This window comes from Bubalus kerabau, chromosome 3 (genome assembly GCF_029407905.1).
Source record: "Bubalus kerabau isolate K-KA32 ecotype Philippines breed swamp buffalo chromosome 3, PCC_UOA_SB_1v2, whole genome shotgun sequence".
Lineage (NCBI taxonomy): Eukaryota > Metazoa > Chordata > Mammalia > Artiodactyla > Bovidae > Bubalus > Bubalus kerabau.
The window spans coordinates 181,676,235-181,701,798 of NC_073626.1; positions in this window are offsets into that span (position 1 = coordinate 181,676,235).

Genomic DNA, 25,564 nt, shown 5'->3' on the forward strand with positions numbered 1-25,564 from the left:
AAACCCTGGGTTTGCTCCTCTGCAGCAGTGTGGGGCTGGAGACGACAGGGAGCAGTATTTCACACACACGCACGCACACACACACACACACACACAGCCTCTTTATTTTGGCTTCGTGTTGGAAAAATCTGCAACAATGCCTTCTGAGTCAATTCCACTGGGGCTCTGGTGACAAACCACTCTGAATGTGTCTGGTGGTTTACAGTGTCAGCAGAGCCCTGTGATGGGATTAGGGCTGTTGCAATGTGCTGTCGCTGGCTCCCCCTCTGTCTCTCCCGGCCTCTGGGCCTCTGCGTCTCTTGCCCTCTCAACACGGCACCAGCTGGAACCAAATCTGAGTGTGGGCTTGGGCAGCCTCTGTCCTGAGTGCCCATGTGCCGGCGTGTCTTGGCAGAAGTGCCCTGGCAGAGCCAAGCAGATGAATGGGTAATTAAATAGAGTGTGTCTTTACTGGGGCTCATTTCCCTGCTTCCAAATTTATTACTTAATTAAAGAGCATTCACAGCCAGCCAGAGATGCTGTGTCTTCTGCCAAAGGATAAGTTCATATAATACCCTCTTTTGCCTTTAATTTTTTCCCCTTCTTTCTCTCTCTCTCTCACACACACACACACTCACGGAGTCTTAGGTCAAATAAACGCATTGGCTTTTGGTAATTTGAGGTCACTCACTGGATAAGACCTGGATACTTTTTGCCCCAGCATAAGACAGGAGGCCTAGTACCAGCTTCTCCTTTCAGTGGCCACTTAATGGGCTTGCGGCTGAGTCCAGGGAGAGAAGAGGTGTCCAGGCGAGGTGGCTCAGAGCAGGCTGGGGCTGGCAGGGCCGAGGGGGGCCTCCAGATCCTCATTGCCCCGTGGCCTGCTCTCTGCTGCTGCTGCCTTGGACGCCCTGCACCCACCCCCTCTCCCCAACCCGGCCCCCACAGCAACGCCCCCCACCATTCCTCCTGCTGGCCCATGCAAGATGAGCCTGTGTGCTCTGGAACACAGCGGACTATTGTTCCAAAGACAATAAAAAAAGATTGGGAAACGCAGTGGCTGTCACTCTCCAGTGCTCCCAAGTCAGAATTCGACGTGTGTGTTCGAAACGTTGGGGCCATCTCGTAGGGGCAAGGTAGGACAGACGAGGAGGAACAGGAGGGAAAAAAGCCAAAGGGCTGCGATCAGGCACCCCCAACAAGAAGATGAAAAGGGACAGCCCCTCCCTCAACCCCCTGTGACAGATTTAAAGCTTCAGTAGTGGCCCTCGAGGAGTTCCCAAACAGCGCCTGCCTCATCATCGTGGCCATTAAGCTGAGCGCAAATGACCCGGGAGGGCCCTCAACCCGTCAGGCCCGCTGTCACCAGCATGGTTTATGGCTTCTGAGCACCAGGTCCCCCGTGGGCAACATGATCCCGTTTTCCCTCGCCAGTGAATCTGGACTTGTGAGCTCGTAAATCCAGCAGGGTTTCCCAGGGGCCGGTTGACATCTAAGCAGTGTGGGGGTGAGGATTTACGGCTGAGTTACCGGGAGCCACAGGTGACCGACGGAGACGTCAAGGATGCTGACTCACCCACCCAAGGCAGCAGAAAAAGGTGCCCAACACTGTTGGCTCCCATAGAGAGGCGCTTTGTTGGCGTGGTGCAGTAACGGTCCCACAGGCCGCTGACGGTTACGGAGGCACTCGTGTTTTCCTGCCCTCGGCACTTCAGGCAGGAGGCCGAGCTGGGATTCCACCTCAGTCCGACCCCAGACCTGCTTCTCCCCAGCAAGGTGGGCGGATCCTCACCACTCACAGGGGTCCTGTCCCGCTTCACCTTCTGGACTGCCTTTGCTCCGCCTTGGGCTGGCTTTGTCCATTTAGAACCACCGGGGCTGGTTGTATCAACACAGATATGGATATTTAGGGTTGCTGACAGGCAGGTCACGGGCAAGGGCAGGGCTTTGCCTCCTCTCCACCCACCCAGAGCCCTCCTGCTCTGTACAAACATCCCCGGTGCCCCCTGACTGGTCCCCATCTCCAGTCCTCTGAATCTACAGAGCTTTCACTGTAGGGTTGTTGAGAGGATAACAAATAATCTCAGGACTTCCCTGGTGGCCCAGTGGTTATGACTTTGCCTTCCAATGCAGGGAGTGTGGGTTCGATCCCTGTTTGGGAAGCTAAGATTCCATGCCTGCCCCAGGTCAAAAAAAAAAACAAAACAAAACCATAAAACAGAAGCATTCTTGTAACAAATTCAATAAAGACTTAAAAAATAGTCCACGTCGGATAATCTTAAAAAAAGAAAAGCTAATCCCTGCATAGGCTTGACCCGCAGTTGATGTCTGATGCATGTATGCATGCTAAGTTGCTTCAGTCGTGTATGACTCTGTGTGACTCCATGGACTGTAGCCCACCAGGCTTCTTTGTCCATGTGAGTCTCCAGGCATGAATACTGGAGTGGGTTGCCATTTCCTTCTCCAATGCATGAAAGTGAAAAGTGAAAGGGAAGTCGCTCAGGCGTGTCCGACTTTTGGCGACCCCATGGACTACAGCCCACCAGGCTGCTCCATCCATGGGATTTTCCAGGCAAGAGTACTGGAGTGGGGTGCCATTGCCTTCTCCATGATGGTGGATAAATGTTAGTTTTTACGGATATTCTCATCCAAAACTCATCCAACACACACCTGCCGGGTCCAGTGGTGAGACGGAGAGACTACCTGCCTCGTGGCACTTTGAGTGTGTGTGTCTCATCCCTGGAAGCCCCTTGCAGACTGGGTTGCATCTCTGTGGCCCTAGGCAGGTGCCCCCACCCCTGGGTATTGGAAGAACCATAGACAACCCTCCACTGCTGACTGACCCGGGGAGGGGGCTGGGTCCCCGAGTCTTGTATTTGGGGAGTGTGTTGATACCGGCTTCTCGGGGGACTTGAGGCCACCTAGGAAACCTCTGTCCTGATAGTGTTTCCAGGGCCATTTATAGGGGGAGGGCACGGTGACCTAAAAGGCCTCTCTCCAGACTGTCCTGGGTGTTTTGGGGCCCCTGGAGCTGGCCTCCCGGGTTGTCACGCTGCCTGCTCCCCACCTCCGTGACTGCACCATCCAGACCCTGTGTGCACCTGCCCTTCCCGCGTCCTCCTCCTCCCAGGCAGGGCTTGCCTGCGTGGCCCAGAGCTGTGCCAGCTCCCCCAGAGGGGTGGGAGGGCCGCCTGGGCTTCCTGCCGCGTCTCAACACGCATTGTTGGTGCAGACAAAGGCAATGGATTTTTGGTCCAAGGTGTGACCCAGCCCGGCACATCCATCAGGGCCTGCTGTCGCCCCGTTTCTTTCTTTCCCCTTCTCATTTCCGCTTTGGGCTGCGGAGGGGAAACAGCGATTGTGAAAGGACCACTTGTCAAGATAAAAATCGCAGCTCTTGACAATGCCACCACTCCAGCCCCCCTGGCAGCCCAGCCGTGTGCCAGGGCCAGTGCTCGGGGTCGCCGCCCAGGGCGGAGGCAGAGCTGCCCTGCCTGGCTCTAAATCTTTGCCTCCTGATGGCTTCGTGCCTGTTTCCTCATCTGTCTAATGGGGATAACAATTCCGATCACAGGACTGGAAGGGAGCATTCATTCAATGAGTCCATTCATGTCAAGTCCCCGGAACTGTGCCTGGCAGAGAGTAAGCTCTCTGTTTGTGTGTGTGTGTGTGTGTGTGTGTGTGTGTGTGCTCAGTTGTGTCTGACTCTTTGCATCTCCATGGACTGTAACCAGCCAGGCTCCTCTGTCCTGGAATTTCCCAGGCGGGAATACTGGAGCGGGTTGCCATTTCCCACTCCAGGATATCTTCCTGACCCAGGGATTGAACCCGCATCTCCTGCATTGGCAGGCGGATTCTTTACCACTAGTGCCACCTGGGAAGCCCAAGCTATCCATGCATAATGCTGTTTTATCAGGAAGCATGAAAGGGACACAGTTTGTGGAAAAGTCCAGAATCCCCTAGGAGTTTGGGTGGGAGCATTTGTATCTGAGATGGACGCTTCCAAACCTGGTTGTTCATCAGGCTCTCCCAGGGAACTTTAAAAAATTTATCACACCAGAGGTGTCTACTATTTCATTCATGGCATGGTGTTTAGAAGCTCAGGCTTGGAGGCAGCTGGCCTGGGTTCCACTTTGAGTTCCTGCCACTTACAGGCTGCTCACTGGACAAGTAATCTGACAGCACAGAGACTCAGTTTGCCCATCTGCAAAATGGGTATCCTTGTGGCTGCAGCCAGGAGCCAGTGGGGTTGAGGCAGCTAATTCTGTGGTGGCTTAGTTCTTCATTCGGTTCCTGAGTGAGATGCTGGGCTGCAGCCAGGAAGGAATGAGCCCCCAGCCCCCGAGGAGAGCAGACAGAATGGAGGCCAGGATGGCAGTGTTTCTTGAGAGCCCTAGCCACACGTTTAAATTCTCCCACGGAGGCCGGCATTTGTTTTGAGATGTTATGACCTGAAGACCCCAAAGAAACAGAGGCCTTGACGCTTCCCTCTGTGGCCCTTTGTCTGTCACCCGTGGGAGAAGCTGCCTTGACCCGTGGTGCTCCCGAGCCCTGCAGCCCCCCCCAACCCCGCCGCCCTCCTCGAGACCAGACAGTGGGAATGAGCACACAGACAGATCCTCCTAGCAGGGTCTGCACCCGAGGAGCTGAAGGCCGGCTCCCCAATCCAGATTAGATCGGGGCTGGGTGCAGGCCCTGTGCCTGGGGGTGCTCAAAGACAGACCCCGGGACCACCTCAGGTGTGGGGCCGTGGGAGAGGGTGAGTGTGTGTGAGAGGGTGTGAGTGTGTGAGAAGGTGTGACTTGCTTTAGGGAGTGTGTGAGCGTCCTTTAGTGAGTGTGTTGGTGTTAGTGTGTAAGAGTATGGCTCTGTGTTTGTGCGCTAGTCAAGAATCCGCCTGCAATGCGGGAGACCCCGGTTCAATTCCTGGGTCGGGAAGACCTGCTGGAGAAGGGATAGGCTACACACTACAGTATTCTTGGACTTCCCTGGTGGCTTAGCTGGTAAAGAATCCTCCTGCAATGCAGGAGACCCCAGTTCAATTCCTAGGTTGGGAAGATCTGCTGGAGAAGGGATAGACTACTCACTCCAGTATTCTTGGGCTTCCCTGGTGGCTTAGCTGGTAAAGAATCCTCCTGCAATGCGGGAGACCTGGATTTGATCCCTGGGTTGGGAAGATCCCCTGGAGAAGGGAAAGGCTACCCACTCCAGTGTTCTGGCCTGGAGAATTCCATGGACTGTATAGTCCATGGGATCGCAAAGAGTCGGACACGACTCAGCAACTTTCACTCACTCACTCACTAGGTTTGTGCACATGAGGTGTGTGATAAAGTATGTGAGTGTGTGTGAGCGTGCATGTGTGAGGGTGTGAGAGGGAGGAAGGCTTTGGTCAGAGCCCTCAGTTGGGAGCTGGGGCCAGAAAGGCCCTCTCTCGGGTTTCATCCATGGTTTCCTGCAGGTCCCCAGAGTCGCCTCCTCTCCAGGCAGTGGTGCTCCCTTAGTCCCCTCCTCCTGACCCAAGTTTTCACGTCAGCTCTCAGGACCGTCCCTTCTGCCCCCTCTAGGGATGAAGGGTTGCGTCTGTTCCTCCCCCTGCCCCACAGAGGGGCTCCTTACAGCCAGCTGTCACCCCTGCTCTCAGAGCCCGCTAGCGAGTGGGTGAGGCTATCAGATTGTTTGGCAAGTGGGTCAGGCTGGGGGCGGGCGGCTGTCTCTGGAATGCATCGGGGGCTACCTCCAAGCAGACGCGGGAGAGACAGGCATCTTCCGTGAGGCCGTCCCACCGGGCTGGGCTGATGGAGCCTACGGACAGCAGGAGCAGGGGTCTTGCAGGGCTGTCTGGCTGAAAGGGGGCAGCCGAGCCCCCCAGTCTTTGGGTCCTGAGAACTAGTAAAGTCCACCTCTCTCGGTCTTGGGACCACTAGGGGTGACAAAGTTCTTCTTCTTTTTTTTTTTGCCAGTTGAAGGTGTTAAAACTGTGGCCAAAAGCAGACCACTGCTATCGTATCACAAAAGGAAGGACATTTGAAAAAAGGGAAGTGAGACGTCTCAGGTTAAAGAACAGTATTTTCCAAGAAAGGACAGTTAGTGACTTTCCTAGAACATGGTTAACCTTGGACCAGTAAGAAGGCAGGAGAGCAGAGAGTGGGTGGAGGCAGCGCTCTGGGGTCCAGGGGTTGAAACCACGGATGGGGTGAGCACAGCAACGTGGAGAGACCACCAGCCCTGCCCCTTCCACTCTGGGTGCCGGGACCTGTGTGTAGCAGGGAGTCCAGCTCTGCAGCTGTGGGAAGTAGGAGGTGGGGGAACCAAGGGGTGCGATATCTGAAACCACCTCCAGGGGCAGGGGTGTCCAGCTTGTGCGTGTGCTGAACCACCCCCGTTCAAGTGCTGGTGCCAGGACTGACTCGCTGTGTGACTTTGAGAAGTAACTCAACCTCTCTGGGGCTCCACTTTTTTTTCATGTGCTTAACAAAAGTGCCCATCTCCCATGGTTGTTGAAAGGATTCAATGAATTAATACACAAAGAGCCTCAGAATAGTCTCTGAGCCACAGAATTCAATTGGTGTTATTTATTTATTATTTTTTAAAAAGTATTCATTTATTATATTTTTGACAGCACTGGGTCTTCAGTGCTGCGTGTGGGCTTTCTCGTTGCGGCCAGCGGGGGCTACTATCTAGATGTGGTGCTCGGGCTTCTCATTGCATTGGCTTCTCTTGTTGCCGAGCAGATTCCAGGGCTCCAGGGCTCAGTAGTTGTGGTACACGGGCTTAGTTGCCCTGCGGCATGTGCAATCTTCCTGGACCAGGGATTGAACCAGTGTCCCCTGCATTGGCAGGCAGATTCTTAACCACTGAGCCACCAGGGAAGTCCTAGTTCTTCTTCTTCTTTTGGGGGCTCCTTCCACTTTTTCAGAGTCATCCCATGAGCAGAAGGATCCAGACATTCCCTGTGTGGCTCTGGGGGACAAAGCCCACATGAATACATGCTGTGAGCCAGTTTCTATATCAGACAATTCTGTACCTAATCTTGCAGGGGGCTCTCAGTCCCATTTTACTGGGTGAGGAATCCAAGTCTCAGAGGGCGAACAATTTCCCAAGGTCACAAAGCTAGGATGATGCAGAGCTGGGGGAGGCTCAGGTTAGTCTGACTCCAAAGCCTCCCATGTCATTTTGTAATGAGTTGGTAGAGCACACTTTAAGCGTCACCTTATCAAGGATCATGGCTGTCCTGTTCAGTGCCTGTGTGGTCAGCACCTTCCACAGGGCCCAGCACAGAGCCATGCTTGGTCAGTCTTTGATGAATGAGTGATGGCAAGTATTGAGTTCCCTGATGGCGTAAGTCTTCAAGGAAAGAGCTATCAAAGACGCCACACACACACTAGGGACCCACTGGACTTCCAGCCCTGTATTCCATGGGTCTGTGGTCCGACCCTCAGGGCATGAGGGCATTTTTGAAGTGTGTGCACAGCCAGAAGCCCCTTTTACTTAATATTCATAGGTGCTGATCGGTCCCTCCAAAGCCTCCAGGGAGTAGCAGACAAGTTCCTTGTTAGGGATCCCCGCCTTAGCACCCCCTGCCTTGCCACCTGTATCGGTGACTGATAGATGGCTCCATTCACCCTCTGGTGGGGGCCCCTGGTCCCACATCCAACCACGGGGCCTTGGGTCACGTGGGGACTTTGTCTACAGGGGCTCCACTTCTGCCCAATGCTGTGCTACAGCTGGTGGATACTAGATCGAGATCCACGCCTTAAACCATCAGGAATTTTTATGAGCCAGTCATCATTATAAATTGCATTATATAAGCTTACAATTAAATTGTATTAAAAACAAGGACTAGAAGTATTCAAAACCCACCACTTCCTAATTATTTCCCTACATTTCACTATTGTCTATGGTCTTGGGGTTATTTACAGCCATTGTATCTGAAGTGGAAGCAATACATAATGCTACAAAGACCTCACAATAGTAGTTTGACGTTGGCTGTGGTGGGAATACTTACATCCCAGAAGTTGGGGAATTCTGCAGTCAGGAGGACCCCACCCCAGGAGCCAGTTGTTAATTACTTGGCAGCACACCGCTGCCTCTGCCTGTTGCTGTTGCTGTTCAGTCGCTCAGTCGTGTCCGACTCTTTGCGACTCCGTGGACTGTAGCCCACCAGGCTCCTCTGGGAAATCATGGGATTTCCCAGGCAAGAATACTGGAGTGGGTTGCCATTTTCTTTTTCAGGGGATCTTCCTGACCCAGGGATGGAGCCCACGTCTCCTGCATTGGCAAGTGGATTCTTTACCCCTGAGTCACAAGGGAAGCCCGCTTCTTCCTGTACAAACAGAAACTTAGGCTTTCGGAATCTTATTGACAGTGGGGGTGGATGAGTAGGCTCTAGAGAAGGGCTCAGTATTCAGAACCTGTTGGGTTTTACCCAGACATTTTCATTTCTAGCTTTCTGGATGCTATTTTATTGTACTAAAATCATTTTCCCCTCTTTTCATTCATTATTGGAAAACTTAGAAATAAATTTGAATTGGTCCTGTAGCAGGCAGCATGCCTTATATTCTGCACACTGATTTCATTTCTAGCATTTTGTATTTTCCTACCCGTATTTCACTTTTGCTTTGTCTCCCCTTTTCCTGCTTTACATGTAAATTAGAGAAATATGTATCTATCTATCTATCTATCTGGCTGCACTGGGTCTTAGTTTTGGCACACGGCCTTTCGTTGTGGCATGTAAACTCTTAATTGTGGCATCTGGGATCTAGTTTGCTGACCAGGATCACACCCGGGCCCTCTGCATTGAGAGAACTGAGTTTTAGCCTCTGGACCATCAGGGAAGTCCCGTATGTGTAAAGTTTTTTTCTGCAGTTTTGTTGCAGTATAATTGACATAGAGTAAGCCACACATATTTAAAGTGAGCAATTTAAGTTTTAATAGATGAATGCATCTGTCAAAGCGTCACTACCATCGAGATACTGATCATATTCACCTCTGAAATTTCCCTCATGCCCTTGGGAATCCGTCCCTCCCATTCTCCAGATTACCCCTGACTTGCTTTCTATTGCTGCTGGTTGTTTCAGAATTTTGAAAACATGGAATCTATAACACATACTTTTCTTCCCTCCGAGTCTGGCTTCTTTCGCTTAGAATAATGTTTTGTGAGGTTCATCTACATTGCTCACGCACCAGTAGTCTGCTGCTCTTTACTGCCAAGTGATATTCCATTTAGGGATATGCCTCTCTTGATTTGTCCATTTACCTGTGGATGGACATTTGAGTTGTTTCCACTTTGGCACTGTTATGAATAAGTTACTGTAAATATTTGGTTAAAAATCTTTACGTGTCCGTACGCTTTCATTTTTCTTGGGTAAATATCTAGAAGTAGAACGGCAGGGTTATATGTTAAATCTCTGCTGAACTTTAAAAAAATATATACTTTACCAACTTTCTTTTTTTAAGCATTTATTTTAATTTTATTTGTTTATTTGTTTTTGGCTGCGCTGGGTTTTCATTGCTGCATGTGGGCTTTCTCTAGTCGCGGTGAGCGGGGGCTGCTCCCTAGTGACGGCGCTCGGGCTTCTCGTCGCAGTGGCTTCTCTTGTTGCAGGGTGTAGGCCCTAGGTGTGTGGGCTCAGTAGTTGTGGGCCTTAGCTGCCCAGTGGCATGTGGAATCTTCCTGAACCAGGGGTCGAACCCATGTCCCCTGCATTGGCAGGCAGATTCTTAACCACTGGACCTCCAGGGAAGTCCTGCTTAACTTTTAAGAAACTGCCAATTTCAGTCTGTTTATCATGCTCTGTGACCTTGGGCAGTCAGTTTATCATGCTCTGTAACCTATCTGGGCTTCGACTTTGTCATGAACTCGATGATGTAGTTCCTGTTCATTTCTACCTTCACACAACTCTTTAGGATAGACGAAACTGTCTTGGTGAAAATGCTTAGGGCTCTCAGGAAGAAAAGTGAGCCTGAGAGAGCCAGAGTCTTATTATTTCCACCATCATCACACTCTCAGAGCTCTTTAATTAGATTGCTCACCTCCCCTGTGGACCTGAAGGGGATGCCGGGTTGGGATGGCGGACACTTTAGGTTCCTACCAAATTCAACACTGCCCAGCCCTTTGCCTAGTGTCTTGGCAGTGCTGATGCTGTCAGAGATGACAGGCCTGGGAGCTGCCCACTGAGAAGGCCTTGGTCAAGGTGCTGGGATCCTCCTGTGACGTGAAGTACCCTAATCAGTTCTATAGCTCACAAGCCAGCTGGGGAACCTTGTCCTCTGATCAAAGGCAACATTATGATGAAGCATGCCCACACCCAGCCTAACAAACTCTTAACATCCAGACAACTTGGTTAGCAGGGACACTTGCAGAGGGCTTGAAAAGATGCTGCAGGTTTGTGGCTTTGTTCTGAGGCCTTGTGGGGCTGACACTTCTGTGCCGTGTGTGATGGTGAGATTGTGTGTGTGTGTGTGCGTGTTGCGGGAGTGGGACTGTCAAGGGGACTTTCTTATTTGGTGTGACCGAATGGGCTTCCCGGGTGGTGCTAGTGGTAAAGAACCCACCTGCCAATGCAGGAGACTTAAGAGACATGGGTTTGATCCCTGGGTTGGGAAGATCCCCTGGAGAGGGAAATGGCAACCCAGTATTCTTGCCTGGAGAATACTATGGACAGAGTAGCCTGGTGGGCTATAGTCCACAGGGTTTTAAAAAGTCAGATACGACTGAAGCGACTTAGCACGCACAAATACATCTGACTGGGACTAACGTGGTTACGTTTCAGGAGAACGGGTCTGGAGGGGGTGGAGAGATGGGGAGGATTCCGTGGGCAGGCTGGTTGAAGGAACTCCCCCACATAATTCCAGACCCCTGGGGCCCAAGTAGGGGCTACAGATTCTCCAGCTTGGCTGAACCTCTGCTATGCATGGCCTCTCTGGGCGCCTATGGGTGCCTAGCAAACAAACCAGGGCCCGTGAATGCCCCCTCCTCCCTTTGACGTGAGATAACAGATCCATCTTCTCGAGGACTTGCAGATTCAGAAGGAAGCTGATGTTCAAGATGCATCAGTTTGTCCAATCTCCCTGCCTCTGCAACTGCAGTTTCTCATTTACGTGCTGGAGATTGCGGCAGAGGTGGGAGGTGAGGGAGAGTGCTGGGGAGGAAGGAATAATTGGGGGAAAAAGATTTGTGTCAGCAAATGAAAGAGCCAAAGTTTTCATGTGTTTCTGGGGAAATAGAACTTTGCAGGGCTTATGCTTGACAGTAAATCAAGGCGGCTGCTTTGGGCAGCTGTTGGCTCTGTGTTTGCTCCGGGGGTTGGGACGTAGATGGGATACAGGGCCAGGCAGAGCACTTCCTGGCTGTAGACGTGAAAATGGTCCCAGGTATGGGGTCTAAGAGAGAACAGAAGCTGGCTAATGAAGGTCAGGTGGGGGACAGCGGAGGGCTAGGGGCAAGGACATCTGCTAACCCAAAGTTGTTCCCTGCTTGTTACCTCTCGCACCACGTCCAAACCCAAGTTCAAGTTCTTTGCTGTGGGCAGCAAATGTTTTAGACTTCCTGTTGCCAGGTGACGTGGGAAGAGGTTGGAGAGATCCTAGGGGATGGAATGAAAAGGGGAGCAGTTGTTCAGAGTGTGGATGGGGCCAGGGGAAAGTTCGAAAGCAAAGCTGGACTTCTGCAGGGCTAATGAGTTTGGAAAATGTTTTCGCAGAGCTATTTCAGCTCAGAAGGCTCTCCGGGGACTAGGTAGCATCGTGCTTAGCTTTGCAATTTGAGGAAATATTTTGTAATGTAGAACTGATGGAGCACTCAGCTCCCTCCTACCTGGAGAACCTCCTCTTGCTTGATCCAAACCCTGACCAGTCTATCCCTCAGAGGGCGCCCCTGAAACCCCATCTCCAGGATGTTTAGTGTCTATGTCAGAGCCTGTTTATTGGTGTTTCAGTTCGACTTTCTTAACCGAGTTGGAAATGCTCTGTGAGGAGCCTGCCTCCCTAACCTGTTGAGCAGACTCAACAGAACTCGTTGATTACATATGTGCTGTGTCCACAAGCTGAGGTGCACCTGTGTGTGTGTGTGTGTGTGTGTGTGTGTGTGTATGTGTGGGGCAAGGGGTTACCTGTCTACCACCTGGGGAGCTTGGGACACCTTGGGACCCCTGAGACCTCTGGCAGAATTGGTGAAGGGATTGACTTTGGAAGTGCAAGCAGGTCAGGCCCCCAGAATGATGGAAATGAGATTTTCAAAGAAGGAAGTTGGTTGGTGGCAGTATGCACTGGTACCAGATTTCTGGAGGGTCATTGGCAAGATGCCTTAGAAGCCTTCGTTTTGTCTGCCCTTCAGCCCAGCCTTTCCACATCTTCCAAGATTGTGTCTAAGGAGGCAATCACAGATACATGTAAAAGTTTAGTTACTCAATCTCTTGGGGCCTCAGTTCCTTGATCTGTCCAGTGGGGTGCTCAGTTCTCAGCCTCCCTCTGCAGAGGGCTGCCAGGAGGGTAATATGCGTGGTGCCCAGGCAGCTGTTGGTTGTCACTAAGCCTGAGGACAGCGAGGCTGAGTGCCTTGCTCCAGGGCACGGAGCGAGGCAGCCACCGGGCTGAGACAGGCAGTCAGTCCACAGCACCCAGGAAGTGGAGGATGGGGGCGAGGAGGCATCAAGAGTGCTGGGTGTGGGAGAGAGGCCAGGATGTCCGTCTACACCCCTTCCCCCAGTTTCTCCGATTGCTCAGTGAAGACAGCGGTCCACCCCCCTCCTCTGTCTGCTCAGGTGGGAAGGCAGAGGCTTTCAGTTTTGGGGTCTCTCAGGTGACCCTGGACCCTTCCAGAAGCAGTAAGTCATGGCAGGAACCCCTGCCCATCCCCACAGTATCCCTCAGCTCAATTCATCTGGGCACACACAGCACCGGGAGGCCTTGGAAAAAGCACGCACACTCACTCCCTCCCTACACTCCCCCACACACACTCCCATGTATCCACACACACTCACATACTTACACATGCTCACATACTCACACCTACACACACACACTCCCATGGACTCATACACACTCACATACTTCCACACACTCACATACACACATGCTCGTTTCCCGTCTTCCCGGTCTCCATGAAACACAATTCTAACAGCGCCGTCAGCTGAGGTGAGTGGTTCCATTCTGGGGTCTGCCTCCGTAAATGAACCTGACAGGTGAGGGAACGTGGCTGAGAAACCCTCAGAGGCTGGTCAAGAGTGAAAAGCTTTTTATTTGCTGGTTCGTTCTGAAATGCTGGCAGCAGGTTGGCAGGAGCGGTAATCAGTAACTGGGTTACAGGACAGAAGAGGTACAGCAGAGCCTCCATCCGCGGGCAGAGACGCAGAGCCCAGCCTGGGGTAGAGCAGGAGGCCCTGGGGACCAGGCAGTGGCTCTGGCTGGGGGAGCCCTGCTCACACGAAGACCCCTCGTGGTGGTGGTGGGGAGACCCTGGCCTGGAAGTTGCCAGAGCTGCTTTTGTGACCCTTAGGGGCCTACCAGGCTTTGAGGCTCTGTGACTGTGGCCAAAGCCATTGCGCCTGACTGGGCCTCAGTTTCCTCTTCTGTAAAATAGGAAAATAAAATCCCTACTTCATTTGGTGTCATAATGGTTTAATGAAAGAGTGAAGGCCAAGGCTTCTGCGGTACCTTGGAATGGGTGAATTCACTACAAATAAGTCCAGTGTGTGGGCCCTTCACCAGGAGCCAAGAACCCCCACCAAGAACCCTGAACCTGGGTAATCACTTTGAGTTCTCACAACAGCTCAGGACGATGAATATGATTATCATCATATGCGTTTTACACACGAGGAAACTGAGGTGCAGGAAGCTGGCCCAGGGAGCCTGCTTAGTCACTGTGCTTCTGTCTTCCCGGTAAGAGGATAGGGATGAAAAAGACTTTTTTTTTTTTTTTTTTTTTAGGAAGGCAGGAGGTGGAGAATCAGCTGGAATTGGCTCTTTGGCTTCTGTTGCGGTTTACCCATCTTTCTTATATCCCATTTTCATGAGATGGCACAGTCTACCACGTTCTGGAAACTCAGTGAGGGCCTGAGTCCTGCCTCCTCTGCCAGTGAGCTCGGCTTGCAGAAGGAAGGGTGGGCAGCCAGCCTTAATTTACACCATGAGATGGAGGGTTGATCTCAGCCATGTGTAAAACTTTATACTGTTCCCACCCAGACCTTTCCATGCATGGCACATCCTTCAACAGACACTCCACTGTGGTTCATAAAAATGACTCATCCTTATATCCTGCTCTCATGCTGCAGACTGGGAAAAAAACAAATCTGTTCTAGAACTTCCCGAGACCAGGAGGGAAGCTGCCCCAGTGGAACGCTGCGGTGGGTCCAGATGCAAGCAAAAGAGCATTTGACTCCCTGCAGATGACTCAGTCACCAGAAACGAAGCTCCTGCCTGGGACCAACCATGTATCTGATTTGGAGAGCTCCTGGGCCTGCAGGTACTAGTCATCTGTCACCCGCCTTTTTCCTGCACAATCACCAATGAACAGGAGTGACGTTATGACACCTTTCTTTGCTCAGATGACTTTTGTGGCCAAGTGGGGCCCCCACATGATTAGGTATTATATTGTAAATATAATTTAGAAAACTATAGTTTCTAAATATTTCTAAATTTTATTTCTAATGTTTCTAAATAGTCCAGGCTCAGAAAGACTATCCTAGGATGAACAGGACTGACTCTCTTCTTGATGTTGAAGCGTTCAATTGAATCCTGATTTGAAAGGAGAGGACCAGGTATACCCGGCTAGATCTTATATTACACCAGTGATTTACCCTAGTAGTTGCTTTTATACAGCACGTGACAAATAACACTGCTGCTTTTTGGCCAGTTGCATCCCTGAACCAAAGGAAAACCTGCTTTTCTTGGGTGTTTGATCACCTTCATGAGAATCTTTTGTTTTTTTCCTCTTGGAAACTTCTGATTTTCCTGACTTTCAGAAAGTCACTATTCTCTGGACATCTCCAGCCCCACGAACCCTTTCATCTTCCCTGTCTGCCACAAGCCATCTGTCCATCTTGCCTTCTTTATACTTTTTTAAGGGTGGGTTCCAGATGGAGAAAGTGGTTCATCGTGCTCCTGGTTCTTAGCTGCAAAGCTCACTGGACAACCTCTGAGCAGATGCAAAGCCAGGCCACAGTTTCCCCACATTCTGGACAATTTTCAACTCTCAGTCGAATTTAGAGATGAAAAATAGCATCTTGCAGTTCTCTTGTAAAGACTGGAGATAATGCCCACTTGGCACCTAATAATGGTACTATCGATATTATTTTTTTTCCAGGCAAACCAGAAGTTCATAACAGCATTTTTCCCCCCTTTTCAGCTTGATTGAGGGGTAATTAGCATATACCCCTGTACACATTTAAAGTGTACAGCATAATAACTTGAATGACTTACATATAATGTGAAATAACAACCATGATAAATTTAGTGAACATGTATCATCTTATATAAACACTCATAATAGCGTGTATATGTATATATTAATGGACTTGAAAGTCCTATACAGGATTGCACGACAGATCAATTTCTCTTGAAAGAGCAAAAGGCTTTTTAAGAAAGGTTTCTATTATGAGATAATTATAGATTCACATGCAGTCATAGCAAATAATACAGAAAGATCCCATAGACTCCTCACCCCATTTCCTCCAAGTGTCAGTGAAAATCAAAGTCACTCAGTCATGTCTGACTCTGTGACTCCGTGGACTATACAGTCCATGGAATTCTCCAGGCCAGAATACTGGAGTGGGTAGTATTCCCCTTCTCCAGGGCATCTTCCTAACCCAGGGACCAAACCTAAGTCTCCCATATTGCAGGCAGATTTTTTACCAGCTGACTCACCAGGGAAGCCTGCATAACTGTAGTACAATATCACAACTAGGAAATTAAAACTGATACAATCGATTGAAAATTAATACAAATACAATTCATCGACCTTGTTCAGATGTTACTAGTATTACATGCACTCATTTGTGTTGTTTGTGTTTAATTTGATTAGCATTTTATATTATAAACAATGTCAAGATCTTATTGGTCAAGGAGGTGCTCTTCCATTTTCTAAAAAATGACTGGGTTGTGACGGTTTATTGGCGTGTTTCTCCGAATAGCCAACAGATTCTTTTGGGGAAAGCCTGTGTCCTCTGCATCTTTATGTTCCCCTAGCTCAGCAAGGGCCTGCCTCAAATAGATAACAATATAACAAACACTTACTGAGCACTTATCACTTTGCAGACAAAGGTCCATATAGTCAAAGCTGTGGTTATTCCAGTAGTCATGTATGGATATGAGAGTTGGACCACAGAGAAGGCTGAGTGCCAAAGAACTGATGCTTTTGAACTATGGTGCTGGAGAAGACTCTTGCAAGTCTCTTGGACACCAAGAAGATCAAACCAGTCAATCCTAAAGGAAATCAACCCTGAATATTCACTGGAAGGACTGATGCTGAAGCTGAGACTCTTAATACCTTGGCCACCAGATGTGAAGAGCCGACTCATTGGAAAGACCCTCATAATGGAAAAGATTGAAGGCAGGAGGAGAAGGGGGTGGCAGAGGATGAGATGGTTGGCTGGCATCACCGACTCAATGGGCATGAGTTTGAGCAAACTCCAGGAGATAGTGAAGGACAGAGAAGCCTGGTGTGCTGCAGTCCATGGGGTCGCAAAGAGTCAGGCACTAGTGAGCAAGAGAACTGAACTGAACTGATGTATGAAGCTGTATTCTGAGTGCCTATCCCACAAGACACATTCTATTACTATTGTTTCCACTTTACAGATGAGGAAACAGAGCCCTAAGATGCTCAGTAAACACTTACTGAGCGAGTGAGAGTCTGTGAGGGATCTGGCAGCATTAATCACTGAGGATGGCCCTTTTTCTCATGGTGAGTCCCAAGCTCCATAGTGTCAGAGAAGAAATGCTGCTCATTAATTCCTTAAACACCTCTCTCTTCTGGAAGCATCATGTATCATGTAGGAGTTAAGGGCAGTTTCCAGAGTCAAGTTTTGTGAGTCCAAAACTAGCTCTGCCACTTAGCTGTGTGGCTTTAGGCTAGTTACTAAAATTCTTTGGACCTCACTCTTCTCATATGTTAAATGGGATAGTAGTAGTATCTGCTGCAGAGGGTTGTTGAGAGGATTAAATAATAAGCATCAAGTGCTCAGAGCAAGACCTGGCAGTTTTCAGAGTGATGCACATCAGGGACGATACGTGCTGTGCTTTTAACACGACCATTGCTACTGGACTCCAGAAAGCCGACTCACGGAGCAATGTGGCACCCATTTGTGGGTCATTCCCCCATTGTGATTAAACTTCCTGCCTTCCTATGCTTGCAGACACTGGACTGGAAGACTCGGGGCTAGGACTGAAGGTTTCCTTGGTGATAATAACATTTATCTTGGGAGGACTGTTCTGGAAAATGCTAGTGGCTCCTTCCTCGTTCCCCTCTTCATCCTCCTTTTTAATTCCTCCCATAAATAATTGTTATGAGCTTGTTAGCTCCTATATCAAGCAGATGGGGACATAACAATAAGCAGAACCCGGCTTGATCCCTGCCCAGATGAAGCTTACATTGCAGTGAGTGGGGGGGGGTGGGGAGCCGTTGCCTAGATAATGACACAAGGGCAGTGACATCACAGATACAGCCAGCGCTGTGGCAAAGGACAGGTGTGGGGACAGGTGAGAGATGCCCCACCTTGTTCTCTGGACCAGAGGGGCGAGGCGCACAGTGTGGCAATCAGAAGCAGCAGCCGCTGATTAGCCAAGCTTATCTTGAAGCTAAGCCAGGGAGAAGGTCCTGGTTTACAAAGTAACCATCATAGCTGGCACTTGCTGTGTGCCCAGGTGCTTTCTATGTAGTAACCCAAGCCAACCTTACATCAAATCTATCGTCCCATTTTACAGATGAAAAAACTGAGGCTTAGATTCAGGAACTTGTGCAAGTGGAAGATGCTCAATCAGCAATGTACGCATGGCTGAACTTCTTTTATTAATTTTTGCCTGCCCTGGGTCTTTGCTGCTGCACACAGTTTCTCTCTAGCTGCGGGGAGCAGGGGCTACTCTCTAGTTGCGGTGCACGGGCTTCTCATTGTGGTGGCTTCTCGTCGCAGAGCACAGGCTTTAGGCATCTGGGCTTCAGTAGTTGCGACACAGGTTTAGTTGCCCTGAGACATGTGGGATCTTCCTGGGCCAGAGATTGAACCAGTGTCCCCTGCATTGTGGTCCCACTGGACCACCAGGGAAAGCCCAATGCATGGCTGAATTTTAATTGGTTCCCACAAACAATGGACTTTTGTAGGCATCTCATGTACTGAACATCCAGAGGGCAGGTAGTGACTATAAAAGGTCAATCATATCCCTCTTAAATCTTTCCTCTTCTAGGAGACCTAACCAACTAAAGAGAACTAACAGATTATAAATGAAGCCTGCTTTCATTTCCAACAGTATGCTGGGTCTTGCACTAGGAAATGTACACCATTATCTCATATAACGACATATACATGAGCTTTTCCAATTCCAACAGAAGCGTGGTAACTTTCTTCAGCAAAATAAAAAGAAAGATCAGATCAGTCGCTCAGTCATGTCCGACTCTTTGCAACCCCATGAATTGCAATAAAAAGAAAAAACCAACCCAAATTCAACTAAGATAGCAGCCTTTGTTACAAGTGGTAGATTTCAACCTCCCTCAGCCTCTCTTTTTAAATGACTTTGTGTGGCATAATTTACATTTCATAAAATCTACCCATTTTAAGTGTACAGTTCAATGCTTTTTAGTAAAATTACTGAGTCAGGCATCCATCACCACAATCAAGCTTTAGACATTTTTGCCTCCTCAATATGATCCCTAGTGCCCATTCATAGTTAATCCTTGCTCTATCTCTGAGCTCCAGGCAACCACTAACCTAATTTCTGTCTCTACAGATTTGCCTTTTTGGGACATTTCATTAAGTGTGTTAATGTATGTTAATCATACATTCTGTGGTCTCTTACGTCTACTTTCTTTCACTTGGTATAATGATTTTGTGGATTTTCCATGCCGTAGCAGGTATTCGTTCTTCATTCCTTTTTATGGCTGAATAAGACTCCACTGTGTGGACAGACCGCACTCTGTCAATCCGTTCATCTGCTGGTGGGCATTGGGTCATTCCCAGTTTTGCGGTGTTAGGAATGACGCTTTTATGATCCTTTGTGCACAAGTCTTGGTGTGGATGCCTGTTCATTTCTCTCGGGTCAATACCTAGGCATGACCTTGGTGGGGTCGTATGGTAAGAGCACGTTTAACTTTTGAAGAGACTGCCAAACTGCTTCCATAGGGGCTGGGCTGCTTCACATTCCCGTCAGCAGGGAGAAGGGCTCCAATTTCCCCCCATCCTCACCAGAGCTGGTTCTTGTCCATCCTCTTTCCCCCTTCTCTTCTTAAAGGAAATGACTGCGCTTGAGCTGATGGAAGGCTCTCCGTGTACCAGGCACGGAGCAGGCTGCAGCTCCTCAGGGTTTGTCCCCACGACCCTACGAGCAGGTGTCCTCATACAGCCCAGACTGAGGGGCCTGGGTGCGTTGACATGTGAGGCGAGCTGCTCAGACCACGGATGAAGTGATCTCCTAGCAAGACGGGTGGACGTGGGAGTCGGGCCCAAAGACAGCACAGCGAGAGATGCTGGGAGTGGCTGCTGGGGTCCGAGGTGGGAGGACCGGGCCTGTCTCGCTGAGGCCTGTGGCCCAGAAGAGACTGGAAGGTAAGGCTGGGAATTTTCCCTGTATCACATGCCCCCGGGAATGACCAGTTCCGGAGGCCCAGCCCCTCCCCAGTTCCTGTCCCCTGGAACAAAGAGGCCCTCAAGTCCTCCTGCCTTAACCCTGTGCGCCTTCCCCCCTTCCCCTGCCCCCGCCTCAGGCTTAGAGAGAAGCACAGTGTCCAAAATAAGGAACATCTTGTTCTCCGCAGGGATAGCCTCGCATGTGATGCCCTACTGCGAGATCCTCGGCTGTTAATTATGACAAGATTTCAAGGAAGAAAGTTTCCACCGCTGGGTGGAAACCCAGCGGCCAGCAGGTAGGAGGCCGGCCCGGGCTCCACGGCCCTCGGTAAATGACCTCGTTGAGTCGGCGTCTCCCTGGATTGCAATTACAATCCTTCAGGCCCGACACAAAATCATTGGGCTGGTAAGAGGAGAGTACCTGGGTAATGTGTTTAACGAAAACTAACCTGGTTAAGCCCCGACTCTATTGAAAATGAGAAAGTGCGGATGGGCCCGATCGATGCGTCCGCAGCCCAATTTACTCCAGAGCTGGCTTTGGATTTCAGTTAAGTGGGCCGGCCCGAAAATGGGGACGCTCGTTTTATTAAATTACCTCTTCGTCGTGGAGTTCAGATGATGGTGGTGTTTGTTGCGTCAGCTGTGAGGGCTGGTGGATGGAAGGGCCTTTGGTACTGTGTGTGGACCTGTCAGCCCGCGTGCAGACCCCCCTGCCCACACGAGTGTGCACACAACCCTCTCCGGAGTAAGAAGGATTAGTAAATATTTATCCGCACTCCTCGGGGAGTTGAAAGTACAGATGTGATCAAATACTCATTTACTCCCCACCCACCATCCCTGCCCATCCCCCTTGGCCTTTGGCAGATAAATGATGTTATTTGAAGGTATTCTTGAAATTTCTGATGGAGACTGTTTCTTAAGTGCTTTTAGAGCAGGCCTATACTTTGTAATACTTGTCATATTCTGGCTAGTAAACTCCTGGCCTTTAAAAGCCGGAACCTTACTCTGTTTCCTGAATCCGAGGGAATAGGTCATTAACTGTGAATTTCAAATGAAGCAGATTTACAGTATATATCACAGAAATAAGTTTATGAGAGACAGCAAATACCCAGGAATCCATGGAGCAGAAACAAACCGCGAACCTGGTTTTTCTTTTCTTTTTCAGGTTTTTGTGGCTGATTTGGCCAAGTCCAGTTCTCTTGTTCCAAGTTCCTAATAGAAATATCTTTCTGGTTCTGTTCGGCTGGCATCCCCATTCAGAACCCCACTGGGTGAGGTTCCTGGAGATCTTGACTGTGGAAATGCCCCTGTCTGGAGGTTAATTCTTTGAGATAAGGGTGGGGAGTGGGTTTGGCTGGGTGGGGGAAATGGAAGAGAGGTTAAGGGAAGCACAAGTGAGGCTGAATCAGCCAGGCTGGGGGCCAGTTCTGTGTGTCTATGCTTGGCCAGGCTATAATATCCAGTTATTTAATCACACGCAGATCTAGGTGTTGCTGGAGAATCCCTACAGAAGGAATTCTGTAGATGTAGAATTGGTTATGGCACCCCACTCCAGTACTTTTGCCTGGAAAATCCCATGGACGGAGGAGCCTGGTGGGCTGCAGTCCATGGGGTCGCTAAGAATCCGACTCGACTGATCGACTTCACTTTCACTTTTCACTTTCATGCATTGGAGAAGGAAATGGCAATCCACTCCAGTGTTCTTGCTTGGAGAGTCTCAGGGACGGGGGAGCCTGGTGGGCTACCGTCCGTGGGGTCGCACAGAGTCGGACACGACTGAAGCGACTTAGCAGCAGCAGCAGCAGAATTGGTTGCCTTTCAAGTGAAGCATGTTACCCTTGATAGTGTAATGTCATCCAATCAACTGAAGGTCTTAGGAGCAAAACCAGAGATGATTTCCCAGAGAAGAAATTCTGCTGCAAGACGGTTGTATCAACTCATGCCTGACTTTTCAGTCGCTGGAAGATTCCAACCTGCTGCCTTATAAGATTTTGGATGTGCTGGTCTTCACAAATGTATGAGCCAATACCTTAAGATAAATCCATCCATCCATCCATTCACTCACCCACCCACCTATCCATCCAGCCATCCACCTACCTACTCATCCATCCATCCACTCACCCATCCACTCATCCATCCACTCACTCACCCATCCACTCATCTATCCACCTATCCATCCATCCATCCATCCACTCACCCATCCACTCATCCATCCACCTAACTACCCATCCATCCATCCATCCATCCACTCACCCATCCACTCATCCATCCACCTACCTACCCATCCATCCATCCATCCATCCACTCACCCATCCACTCATCCATCCACCTACTTATCCATCCATCCATCCATCCATCCATCCATCCTATTGGTTCTGTTTCTCTGGAGAACCTCAATTGATGCAGCTGGTATCTGGCAGTAATTTTTAGACCTTTTCTCTTCATCATTTCTGAACATTTTTCTTCACTTGCTGCCATCTTGAAGGGGCAGGAGAGACCTATGCAAGTGCTTTGAGCAAATCATGGCACGTGGGAGTGCCCAGGGGGGCAGTAGCTAGTTTCTGTCCCCAGTTTCTCTTTTTTCCTCTCTCCTTTGAGTCAACCTTGAAAGAAGATAATAACCAATACAACAAGCTAGTGAATATGACAAAAAGGAAGTAGACTCCTAGGTACAGAGAACAAACTAGTGGTTACCAGGGGGTGAGGGGTTGGGAGTAAGAGGTGCAAACTGTTAGGTACAAAGTAAGCTACAGGGATATACTGTGCAGCATGGGGAATATAGCAAGTATTTTATAATGACTGTAAATTTTTTATAACTATAAACTATAAATTTAAAAATTGCAAATCACTATATTATATACCTGTCACTTGAATAATATTGTATATCAACTTTACTTAAATTATATATCTTAAGATATATATATATATATATACTATATTATATACCTGCCACTTGTATGATATTGTATATCAACTTTACTTAAATTTACAATATTCACTTAAATATTGTATATCAACCAGTTTTTATCTATCATTCTTCTATCCCCCCATCCACCCACCCATCCTTCTATCTCTATCTCTCTACCTATCTATTCAATTTAGAAAAAAATTGGGAATAATATACATTCATAGAACCTTAGCTTTGAAGGGCATTTTTTGATGTCTAGACTCTTCATTTTACTGATGAAAAAGCCAGGAAGCTCAGGGAGAAGTGACTCACCAAGAGTAACACAGCACATTAGGGTCGGTGTGGGGATGGCACCCCCAGGTGTCCCGGCTCCCACTGCTTCTTCTGTGGTCCCGATTACATTTCATCAGGGCAGAGCTGGTGAGCCTGGGGGCGGGGGAGTCTATCTGGTGTGTGCTCTGCCCCCTTTCTGCCCACATCCCTCCTCCTATTTCAGCCGGTGGGATGCCCTCTGGAGTAGGTGAGTCGGCTGTTAGTGACAGCTCTCTAGTGGGTTGTTTCTAGGGCATCATGGTCAGAAGAGCCACCTGCTGTTGAATATTTACCATGTGCCAGGCACTGCACTTGGCACCCTAGGAAGGTCGTGAGCAGGAGGTCAGCCCAGGATCCCAGCTGCTAAGTGGCGCCTTTGGGAGGCCTCGCCCTGGGTCTTCTCCTGGAGTGGAAACTGCCTGTGCTCCTGGGAGTCAGAGGGTCTGCACCCTCTGGCCAGCTGTGGCTTGGGCACTCTCAGATTCCTTTTCCTTACCTGTCACGAGCAGCACCCACTCTGCCTCCTTGGAGCTCTGAGCACAGTAAAGTGCCATGAGCGTGGATGATGTTGCCACCCCATGACTTGACTCTTCTCCCAGGCACAGCAGTGCCAACCAGCTACTGTCCTGCTTCCACCTCTCTCTTCGTCTCCACAGGGTGAAATGTGCCCCAAGAGAGCCACCCCGGGACCAAGGCTGGGCTGAGGACTGTGGGTGCCTGGTGGGGGTTTTTATGTGTGGTCTTTGATGTGGAGGCTGGACGATCAGGCAAGGATCCTGCTCTGCGGGGCTAGGATGGTGCCTGAGACAGTCACGTCTTTGTGAACCCTGCCCGGGGGGCATCCGCCCACAGAAACTTGTTGATTCGGAGCCGCCTCTTGTGGGGAGAAGCAGCCTCGAGGGGAAGGGGAACAATGAGCTTGTCTTGTTAAGAGCAGAGTCAGGTGGGGGACAGCGCTATGTGATTTGGGAAGCACTCAGGAGCCCTGTCAGTGCTTGGGAACGGAACTGGCTTCAACGCTGGCAGGGATGCAAGGCTCTGGAATGTGCGGGAAGGGTGTTGTCTCGGCGGCTGTGTGATCGAGTCCCCACCTACTTCTTTCATCCTGTGCCACCTTGTTCTTTGCCCCCTGCTCTCTGGCCCACAATGGCTATGCTTCATCTGGCCTCAGGGCCTTTGCACATGCAGATCTCTGCCCTGAGATTTGAAATGTTCAAATATGCAGAAAATTACAGCATGTGATTAAGCAGATAAACTGGATAACTGTTTCTGAATTGATGTTAATATTTTGACACTTTTGCTTCAGAACTCTTTTTAATGGTAATAAAACCACATATCATTACTTTTATCTTCTTAACCATTTTGAACTGTACAGTTCAGTAGTATATTTACCTTACTGAACAATCGATCAATTGCTAGAACTTTTTCATCTTATAAAATTGAAACGTTGTAGCCACTAAATGCTAAAGAAGGATTTACCTGGCCCTCCAGGGGTTAAGACTCTGTGCTCCCAAAGCAGGGGGCACAGGTGCAGTCCTTGGTCAGGGGAGATCCTGCATGCTGCATGGTGTACCCAGAAAGAAAAGACCAGTGAAGAATATGGGACAGTTCACCAGCTTGTGTATCATCCTTGCATGGGGGGGGGCAGGTCCACCTTCTCTGTATCATTCTAATTTTACTCTATGCTATAGCCAGCACAAAGCACTTGCTTTGTTCTGTTTTTTGGTTTTACACTTGTGTGTGTGTGTGTGTGTGTCGGGGCGGGGGCAGGGGGTGGCCCTGCTGCATGACTTTTGGGATCTTAGTTCTCTGACCAAGGATTGAACCTGGGCCCACGGCAGTGAAAACACTGCGTCCTAGCCACTGGACTGCCAAGCGATTCCCAGAACACTCGTTTTGTTTTTATTTATGTGTTCATTTTCAGTTGCCCTGAGTCTTTGCTGCTGCGCACAGATTTTCTCTAGCTGCGGTGAGGGGGCTACTCTCTAGTTGTGGTGTGCAGGCTTCCCACTGCAGAGGCCTCTCTGGTTGTGGCGTACAGGCACCAGGCACGCAGGCTTCAGTGGTTGCAGCTCGAGGGCCTAGCTGCTCCACGGCATGTGAGATCTTGCCAGACCGGGGATCGAACCCACGTCCCCTACACTGGCAGACAGATTCTTAACCACTAGACCACTAGGGAAGTTTCTAATCATTTGTATTCAAAATTCAAAAGCTATGAAAAATTATGCCCTATCCTCCTTTCCCTGTCCTCCAAGCACCTTGCTCCTCTCAGAGGCCTCTGGTGTTATCAGTTTCTAGAATATGCTTTCTGAGATATTCAGTGCATGTGTACATCTGTTTATTACATATGCATAGGTATGTGTAGGGCTTCCCAGGTGGTACAGTGGTAACAAATCTGACTGCCAATGGAGGAAACACAGAAGACGTGGGTTCAATTCCTGGATCAGGAAGATCCCCTGGAGGAGGAAATAGCAACCCGCTCCAGTATTCTTGCCTGGAGAATCCCATAGACAGAGGAGCCTGTGGGGCTACAGACCATAGGGTCGCGATGAGTTGGATATGACTGAGCGACTGAGCTCATATATGTGTATATGAT